At 44.8% G+C, this 10,731-nt stretch overlaps 1 non-coding gene across 1 annotated transcript; it reads left to right on the forward strand.

The window, feature by feature from the left end:
• The first annotated feature begins 9,144 nt into the window (after positions 1–9,144).
• On the forward strand, positions 9,145–9,216 carry TRNAH-GUG (transfer RNA histidin (anticodon GUG)). Its single transcript has one exon. It is a non-coding gene; the product is annotated as a tRNA-His (tRNA).
• Positions 9,217–10,731: the final 1,515 nt, after the last annotated feature.

Below are 10,731 nucleotides of genomic sequence, written 5' to 3' on the forward strand. Positions count from 1 at the left end.
ACAACCTTGCATAATGTTGCTGTAATTTCGCGTAATTACACTGCAGTGAGTTACACTGGTTACGCCCATCCCTACATTTGACTCATGTTTAACAGAGAGGTCCGTCCATCCATTGATCCATTCATCTGTCCATCCATCTTTTTGCCTGTGTGCCTGCTTATCTATCTGCTCACCTACCTGTGCGTGACTGTGAACCTGTCTAACAGAGTGTTGATGCCTGGCTGTATGCTTTGTTAACACTATAACGCTCATAGGGACATTGAGGAGGACATCTTGGCGCTATGGTTTTTTTTGGTATGAAGCAACCGTTTTCAAATCCTGACAGTCCACACAAAGTTGATCATATGTGATCCCATTTTCGTACCAACAGCTGCTTCTCTATATACTTATCGGTCCACGTCTATTACTACATGTGCTTTCTATTTACTTTCTATTTCAATCTGAGTATCTGCCTTACTGCCTATTTCTGCCCATCTCTGTTTATGTTAACACTTTAAAGCCTACATGCTGACTACCAAGGTCTTTGTGGCGTGGTTATTTCTAAAGCAGGCGCGTGTGATTTACAGCGGTTTCTGTGAAGCTGATTATATCTCATCCATGATTTACTAACAGCTACATACCTGCCTTTCTGTCTACAAACCTGTACAGATGCATCGGTGCATGTGGCTTATTTATGACGATCTGTTTAACCTTCTATCCGTCCTTCTATCTGTGCAACTGTCTTATAGTTCCCACTCTTTTATGTTGTTACAACTCTATTTGTTAAACAAACCTTCACAGTCAGAAGGGCTTCCAGGCGCTGTTATTTATTAAAAAAACTGCAAAGAACACCAGTTTATGCAATGTTGATGACATTTACTTCACCCCTTTATTGTTGCATTAATGGGTTTTCAAGTCACAAAACGGGTCCCTGATGAAGCCTAAGTGGACTTCTGAGCTGCTGTAGCTCTGTGGGGTCTCCAGCTCTCCTAGGGCCTCAGATCTACCACTACAACACCAGCCTTACCCTAAGTTGTGCAGCAGATTTTTTATTTTTTTTATTTATTGGTATTTCAGATGGTACATATTATTCACAGGATTGTAACAGGTTGCAGAGCTGTATGAATCTCCTTTCCATGACAACTTTTGAACAGTTACCCATTACTGCTATTATATTATGTTACCACCACGCTGAGGGCTGTTCCTTGCATAAATCTGTAAGCAGGCTTGTGATCTGTGGTGTGGGCCTCCTGTGGGTCTCCGGTTCAGCGCTGTATGCCCATGGAGCAGGGTGGTCGGTTGCCACCATTTCCAGCTCTGGCACGTCAGGTACTCATCATCTCTTATTACAACAAATGACAAGCAAGCCAAACAACTTGCCCAGAAACCGAGACCTAACTACGCATCGTGTGAGTGTGTCTACAGCTGTATGGGGCCCAGCCGGGGGGGGAAGGGACCCAGGGGAACCCTCCCCAGTGTATGATCTTCCAGGGAGGTCTAGGAGAGGTGTGTTTGTCGTGCTCCTAACTCCGCAAGTTAAGAGGCCCATCTGCATCGTCATCATAGTCATGTCAGGAGTGTTCCATGCTCCCGCCACCTCTGCCCATAGGGGAGCTATCTGTCTGTTCCTCAGCCCTCTCATTTCTTCCCTCTGAAGTGCCCTTTCTTCTGCCTTGCCAAGGAAGTGATGTCTGCTTATAGCACGTGTCCTACTTTTATAATGTTTTCAGGGCACTTCGCCCACTTCATATCTAGCCAAAATCCTTTAGCACTGGGAGACCACGTGTCTCTGAATATCTTACCTCCACCATTGGGGGTATAAAAGGTGTACTTTGGCTCTGTTGTAAATTATTATATAGGGCTCAATTTGGTTGGGTTGTGAATTGCTGTCAAGCTCTAAATCTCAGAATTCTCTTAGTCACACCTTTTTATGTCTTGCGTACACAGTGAATGTGCTGTGAGACATATTGTTTAGAATTCAGTGGGCTTACCACACGCCCATAGCTTACTTACCATTAATTGTTTTCTATGTCACTCACATTTGCAATATTTCGATTGCTTAGCTCCCATAGACTGAATCTTCCTTTCTTGTGTTCATTCCTCCATGGAGGATGGACCAAGTACATGTGTTCTTTTCGTCTTTCTACAGTACGCTATTTTTTATATTTTAAAAGTGTTTTCGTATCATTCTTGGATGTGCAATGTGCTTTCCAACATTCATGACAAGCATACAGCTTATTTTTCACTCTAAACGCCGTCTCTATTGACACTTTAGTTACTTTCTCACACTGTATTCCTCTACATGACTATACTCTACTCCCCTCAGTGCCACTGTACTCTACACTGTGCAACTCTATACCACTCCACTCTACTCAGTTCTACTCCACTCTAATCTACATTGTTCCACTCTATCACTCCACTCTATGCCACTCTAATCTATGCCACTCCACTATACGCCACTTCACTCCACTTTATGCTACTCCATTCTATGCCACTCCACCCTGTCACTCTCTGCTATGCCCCTCTACTCCACTCCACTCCACTCTACTCTATGCCACTTCCCTTCATTCCTCTCTACGCCACCCTACTTCATAGAATGCCACTTTATGTGACTCTATGCCACTCTGCTCTACATCACTCTAGAATACTCAACTGAACTCTACTCTATACAATTCCACTCTACTTTACTCCTCTCCACTCTATGCCTCTCCACTCTATGCTACTCTACTCCAGTCTACTGTACGCCACTTTATTTTATCCCATTCTACTCTACGCCACTGTACACCACTCAACTCTATGCCACTCTACTCCGTTGCACCCCTCTCTACTCTACTCTACTCTACTCCATGCTACTATACTCCACTCTAAGCCACTGTACTCTCCACCACTAAGCTCTATTCCACTCTACTGTATGCCACTCCATGCCACCCTAATCCACCCCACAGAATGCCACTCTACTCTATGCCACTCCACTCAACTCCATGCCATTCCACACTTTTGCACTCTACCCTACTCTGTGCCTCTCCATTACACTCCATGCTACTCCACTCTATCCCACTACGCTCTACTCTAGTTCACTCTATGCCACTCCACTTTACTCTCTCCCACTCTACTCTATACTACTTCTTCCATGCCACTTCACTGTACTCCACTCCACTCCATCTCACACAATATCACTCAATGGCACTACATGCGCTCTACTCTATGCCACTCTACTGCACACTACTCTATGCTGTGCCACTCTACACTACTCTCCTGTAGGCCTTTCTACTCTATGCCACTTTTTTCTCTGCTCCTCTCTACACCACAGTGTCACTCCATGCAACGCGACTGTATGCTACTCAACTCCACAACACTCTACTTCATGCAGTCCGACTCCACTCCTCCTAATTCTTTGCCACCCCTCTCCATGACACACTGTTCTCTGACTCTATGCCATTCTATGCCCCTTCACTCTACACCACACTATGCCACTCTACACCACACTACTTTACCCTATGCTACTCTATGCCATTCTATGCAACCTCACTCCTCTCTACCCCACTCTGCTCTATGCCACTCCATTCCTCACAATGCTATTCAACGCCATGCCAAGGCACACCACTTCATTATATTCCACTGTATTCTATGACACATTACGTCACTCTACTCTTTGCACTTCAATCTACTCCCTTCTATGACCCTCCATTCATCACCACTCCATTGTTTGCTAGTCAAGTTTACGCCACTTCATTCCACACAATGCAACTCTAAAGCAGTATGCACCAAGCAGCTGAATGTGTCTGAAGAGACACCCAGAAAAGAAAAAAACAACAATATGTGGGGGCCTGTTCCGAGCCCCTCCTGGCCTGGAGAAGTTTGGTCGGCCGTGGATTAAGTTTTTGCAGTGTTCACTTCCCCGACCCCAGCACTCATTGAGCACTTGAGACTTGCAGGGCAGAGTGGTGGATCTTGTTAAGAAGTCTGGGCTTCTTGGTTTATGGGGAGTCTTGTCACTGGAAGCAGAGAGGTAAATATTTGCTGTGATCTGCTACTCAAAGAAAAGACCATGATCTAACTTGAAAAGATGGGTTTTAAACAAACGCTAAATCTATCCATTCCATGGACACTTTGACTTTTTTTAAGCCTATCAGAGCCACACCAGGTTAGTCTTTTCAGAGCCCAAGTAGCTCTCCGTGATTGTATAGTGGTTAGTACTCTGCGTTGTGGCCGCAGCAACCTCGGTTCGAATCCGAGTCACAGCATTGCGGGTGGCAATGTCACGGCAGTTGGGCAGCATTTTTATTCTCACTTCTTAATATTTACATGAGTTAAGAGCTTGAACCTAATTTCAACGGTGAAATTAAATGTCTTTGAAGAACGCGTTAACAATGTTATTATTTATTTCACCTTTCTGCGCTTTTACGTTTGTGGCGGTCCTGATGTGAAAAGTATGAGCTACAGTTTGGTTTCACGGGACCCGGTCAGCAAGAGGGATGGATGTCTGTGTCTCCTGTACCTGCAGCGCCGAGGCTCCTGTACTGACGCGGAGTAGCTTTCAATGTTGAAAGGGATCCTGCTAGTCAAATATCAGTTTTTGCAGCAATTCAGGCCGCGAAGAAAAAAGGTCTAAAAATAAATATTTGTATAGAAAGTAAGACTGAGCTCCCAAGGGTCTGAAAGAAAGAGGCGACGGAGAAAGACACTGAGAGGCGCACTCACCCAATCAGCGTTTGGCTTCATCATCCCGCACCCAACGGATCACCGGGCAGCTAGAGGGAAAGTTTTAAAACTTAAGCCAAGTTTATTAGTCGCGGTCGAATCGTGAATTACACAATTACGCTCCTTTGTGGAATTTGGAGTAATGTGGGGAAAGAAATCTACCCAAGAGCGGAGGAAAAGAGCGTGAGCAGCGGCTGTTGTGCCAGTTCTGTTGCATTTAGAGCGATTTTCTTGTGCAAAGTGTATATCAGGTTCCTTTCGGATCTGAGCGTGTATTTTGCACCAGGAAAATAGCCTTGTGTAATTCTGTACAACCTCGCATAATGTTGCTGTAATTTCGCGTAATTACACTGCAGTGAGTTACACTGGTTACGCCCATCCCTACATTTGACTTATGTTTAACAGAGAGGTCCGTCCATCCATTGATCCATTCATCTGTCCATCCATCTTTTTGCCTGTGTGCCTGCTTATCTATCTGCTCACCTACCTGTGCGTGACTGTGAACCTGTCTAACAGAGTGTTGATGCCTGGCTGTATGCTTTGTTAACACTATAACGCTCATAGGGACATTGAGGAGGACATCTTGGCGCTATGTTTTTTTTTGGTATGAAGCAACCGTTTTCAAATCCTGACAGTCCACACAAAGTTGATCATATGTGATCCCATTTTCGTACCAACAGCTGCTTCTCTATATACTTATCGGTCCACGTCTATTACTACATGTGCTTTCTATTTACCTTTCTATTTCAATCTGGGTATCTGCCTTACTGCCTATTTCTGCCCATCTCTGTTTATGTTAACACTTTAAAGCCTACATGCTGACTACCAAGGTCTTTGTGGCGTGGTTATTTCTAAAGCAGGCGCGTGTGATTTACAGCGGTTTCTGTGACGCTGATTATATCTCATCCATGATTTACTAACAGCTACATACCTGCCTTTCTGTCTACAAACCTGTACAGATGCATCGGTGCATGTGGCTTATTTATGACGATCTGTTTAACCTTCTATCCGTCCTTCTATCTGTGCAACTGTCTTACAGTTCCCCCTCTTTTATGTTGTTACAACACTATTTGTTAAACAAACCTTCACAGTCAGAAGGGCTTCCAGGCGCTGTTATTTATTAAAAAAACTGCAAAGAACACCAGTTTATGCAATGTTGATGACATTTACTTCACCCCTTTATTGTTGCATTAATGGGTTTTCAAGTCACAAAACGGGTCCCTGATGAAGACCAAGTGGACTTCTGAGCTGCTGTAGCTCTGTGGGGTCTCCAGCTCTCCTAGGGCCTCAGATCTACCACTACAACACCAGCCTTACCCTAAGTTGTGCAGTAGATTTTTTATTTTTTTTATTTATTGGTATTTCAGATGGTACATATTATTCACAGGATTGTAACAGGTTGCAGAGCTGTATGAATCTCCTTTCCATGACAACTTTTGAACAGTTACCCATTACTGCTATTATATTATGTTACCACCACGCTGAGGGCTGTTCCTTGCATAAATCTGTAAGCAGGCTTGTGATCTGTGGTGTGGGCCTCCTGTGGGTCTCCGGTTCAGCGCTGTATGCCCATGGAGCAGGGTGGTCGGTTGCCACCATTTCCAGCTCTGGCACGTCAGGTTCTCATCATCTCTTATTACAACAAATGACAAGCAAGCCAAACAACTTGCCCAGAAACCGAGACCTAACTACGCATCGTGTGAGTGTGTCTACAGCTGTATGGGGCCCAGCCGGGGGGGGAAGGGACCCAGGGGAACCCTCCCCAGTGTATGATCTTCCAGGGAGGTCTAGGAGAGGTGTGTTTGTCGTGCTCCTAACTCCGCAAGTTAAGAGGCCCATCTGCATCGTCATCAATGTCATGTCAGGAGTGTTCCATGCTCCCGCCACCTCTGCCCATAGGGGAGCTATCTGTCTGTTCCTAAGCCCTCTCATTTCTTCCCTCTGAAGTGCCCTTTCTTCTGCCTTGCCAAGGAAGTGATGTCTGCTTATAGCACGTGTCCTACTTTTATAATGTTTTCAGGGCACTTCGCCCACTTCATATCTAGCCAAAATCCTTTAGCACTGGGAGACCACGTGTCTGCTGAATATCTTACCTCCACCATTGGGGGTATAAAAGGTGTACTTTGGCTCTGTTGTAAATTATTATATAGGGCTCAGTTTGGTTGGGTTGTGAATTGCTGTCAAGCTCTAAATCTCAGAATTCTCTTAGTCACACCTTTTTATGTCTTGCGTACACAGTGAATGTGCTGTGAGACATATTGTTTAGAATTCAGTGGGCTTACCACACGCCCATAGCTTACTTACCATTAATTGTTTTCTATGTCACTCACATTTGCAATATTTCGATTGCTTAGCTCCCATAGACTGAATCTTCCTTTCTTGTGTTCATTCCTCCATGGAGGATGGACCAAGTACATGTGTTCTTTTCGTCTTTCTACAGTACGCTATTTTTTATATTTTAAAAGTGTTTTCGTATCATTCTTGGATGTGCAATGTGCTTTCCAACATTCATGACAAGCATACAGCTTATTTTTCACCCTAAACGCCGTCTCTATTGACACTTTAGTTACTTTCTCACACTGTATTCCTCTGCATGACTATACTCTACTCCCCTCAGTGCCACTGTACTCTACACTGTGCAACTCTATACCACTCCACTCTACTCAGTTCTACTCCACTCTAATCTACATTGTTCCACTCTATCACTCCACTCTATGCCACTCTAATCTATGCCACTCCACTATACGCCACTTCACTCCACTTTATGATACTCCATTCTATGCCACTCCACCCTGTCACTCTCTGCTATTCCCCTCTACTCCACTCCACTCCACTCTACTCTATGCCACTTCCCTTCATTCCTCTCTACGCCACCCTACTTCATAGAATGCCACTTTATGTGACTCTATGCCACTCTGCTCTACATCACTCTAGAATACTCAACTGAACTCTACTCTATACAATTCCACTCTACTTTACTCCTCTCCACTCTATGCCTCTCCACTCTATGCTACTCTACTCCAGTCTACTGTACGCCACTTTATTTTATCCTATTCTACTCTACGCCACTGTACACCACTCAACTCTATGCCACTCTACTCCGTTGCACCCCTCTCTACTCTACGCTACTCTACTCCATGCTACTATACTCCACTCTAAGCCATTGTACTCTCCACCACTAAGCTCTATTCCACTCTACTATATGCCACTCCATGCCACTCTAATCCACCCCACAGAATGCCACTCTAGTCTATGCTACTCCACTCAACTCCATGCCATTCCACACTTTTGCACTCAACCCTACTCTGTGCCTCTCCATTCCACTCCATGCTACTCCACTCTATCCCACTACGCTCTACTCTAGTTCACTCTATGCCACTCCACTTTACTCTCTCCCACTCTACTCTATACTACTTCATTCCATGCCACTTCACTGTACTCCACTCCACTCCATCTCACACAATATCACTCAATGGCACTACATGCGCTCTACTCTATGCCACTCTACTGCACACTACTCTATGCTGTGCCACTCTACACTACTCTCCTGTAGGCCTTTCTACTCTATGCCACTTTTTACTCTGCTCCTCTCTACACCACAGTGTCACTCCATGCAACGCGACTGTATGCTACTCAACTCCACAACACTCTACTTCATGCAGTCCGACTCCACTCCTCCTAATTCTTTGCCACCCCTCTCCATGACACACTGTTCTCTGACTCTATGCCATTCCATGCCACTTCACTCTACACCACACTATGCCACTCTACACCACACTACTTTACTCTATGCCTCTCTATGCCATTCTATGCAACCTCACTCCTCTCTACCCCACTCTGCTCTATGCCACTCCATTCCTCACAATGCTATTCAACGCCATGCCAAGGCACACCACTTCATTATATTCCACTGTATTCTATGACACATTACGTCACTATACTCTTTGCACTTCAATCTACTCCCTTTTATGACCCTCCATTCATCACCACTCCATTGTTTGCTAGTCAAGTTTACGCCACTTCATTCCACACAATGCAACTCTAAAGCAGTATGCACCAAGCAGCTGAATGTGTCTGAAGAGACACCCAGAAAAGAAAAAAACAACAATATGTGGGGGCCTGTTCCGAGCCCCTCCTGGCCTGGAGGACTTTGGTCGGCCGTGGATTAAGTTTTTGCAGTGTTCACTTCCCCGACCCCAGCACTCATAGAACACTTGAGACTTGCAGGGCAGAGTGGTGGATCTTGTTAAGAAGTCTGGGCTTCTTGGTTTATGGGGAGTCTTGTCACTGGAAGCAGAGAGGTAAATATTTGCTGTGATCTGCTACTCAAAGAAAAGACCCTGATCTAACTTGAAAAGATGGGTTTTAAACAAACGCTAAATCTATCCACTCCACGGACACTGTGACCTTTTTTCAGCCTATCAGAGCCACACCAGGGTAGTCTTTTCAGAGCCCAAGTAGCTTGCCGTGATCGTATAGTGGTTAGTACTCTGCGTTGTGGCCGCAGCAACCTCGGTTCGAATCCGAGTCACGGCATTGCGGGTGGCAATGTCACGGCAGTTGGGCAGCATTTCTATTCTCACTTCTTAATATTTACATGAGTTAAGAGCTTGAACCTAATTTCAACGGTGAAATTAAATGTATTGAAGAACGCATTAACAATGTTATTATTTATTTCACCTTTCTGCGCTTTTACGTTTGTGGCGGTCCTGATGTGAAAAGTATGAGCTACAGTTTGGTTTCACGGGACCCGGTCAGCTAGAGGGATGGATGTCTGTGTCTCCTGTACCTGCAGCGCCGAGGCTCCTGTACTGACGCGGAGTAGCTTTCAATGTTGAAAGGGATCCTGCTAGTCAAATATCAGTTTTTGCAGCAATTCAGGCCGCGAAGAAAAAAGATCTAAAAATAAATATTTGTATAGAAAGTAAGACTGAGCTCCCAAGGGTCTGAAAGAAAGAGGCGACGGAGAAGGACACTGAGAGGCGCGCTCACCCAATCAGCGTTTGGCTTCATCATCCCGCACCCGACGGATCACCGGGCAGCTAGAGGGAAAGTTTTAAAACTTAAGCCAAGTTTATTAGTCGTGGTCGAATCGTGAATTACACAATTACGCTCCTTTGTGGAATTTGGAGTAATGTGGGGAAAGACATCTACCCAAGAGCGGAGGAAAAGAGCGCGAGCAGCGGCTGTTGTGCCAGTTCTGTTGCATTTAGAGCGATTTTCTTGTGCAAAGTGTATATCAGGTTCCTTTCGGATCTGAGCGTGTATTTTGCACCAGGAAAATAGCCTGGTGTAATTCTGTCCAACCTCGCATAATATTGCTGTAATTTCGCGTAATTACACTGCAGTGAGTTACACTGGTTACGCCCATCCCTACATTTGACTCATGTTTAACAGAGAGGTCCGTCCATCTATTGATCCATTCATCTGTCCATCCATCTTTTTGCCTGTGTGCCTGCTTATCTATCTGCTCACCTACCTGTGCGTGACTGTGAACCTGTCTAACAGAGTGTTGATGTCTGGCTGTATGCTTTGTTAACACTATAACGCTCATAGGGACATTGAGGAGGACATCTTGGCGCTATGGTTTTTTTTGGTATAAAGCAACCGTTTTCAAATCCTGACAGTCCACACAAAGTTGATCATATGTGATCCCATTTTCGTACCAACAGCTGCTTCTTTATATACTTATCGGTCCACGTCTATTACTACATGTGCTTTCTATTTACTTTCTATTTCAATCTGGGTATCTGCCTTACTGCCTATTTCTGCCCATCTATGTTTATGTTAACACTTTAAAGCCTACATGCTGACTACCAAGGTCTTTGTGGCGTGGTTATTTCTAAAGCAGGCGCGTGTGATTTACAGCGGTTTCTGTGACGCTGATTATATCTCATCCATGATTTACTAACAGCTACATACCTGCCTTTCTGTCTACAAACCTGTACAGATGCATCGGTGCACGTGGCTTATTTATGACGATCTGTTTAACCTTCTATCCATCCTTCTATCTGTGCAACTGTCTTACAGTTCCCCGTCTTTTATGTTGTT

Source organism: Pleurodeles waltl, chromosome 12 (genome assembly GCF_031143425.1).
Source record: "Pleurodeles waltl isolate 20211129_DDA chromosome 12, aPleWal1.hap1.20221129, whole genome shotgun sequence".
Lineage (NCBI taxonomy): Eukaryota > Metazoa > Chordata > Amphibia > Caudata > Salamandridae > Pleurodeles > Pleurodeles waltl.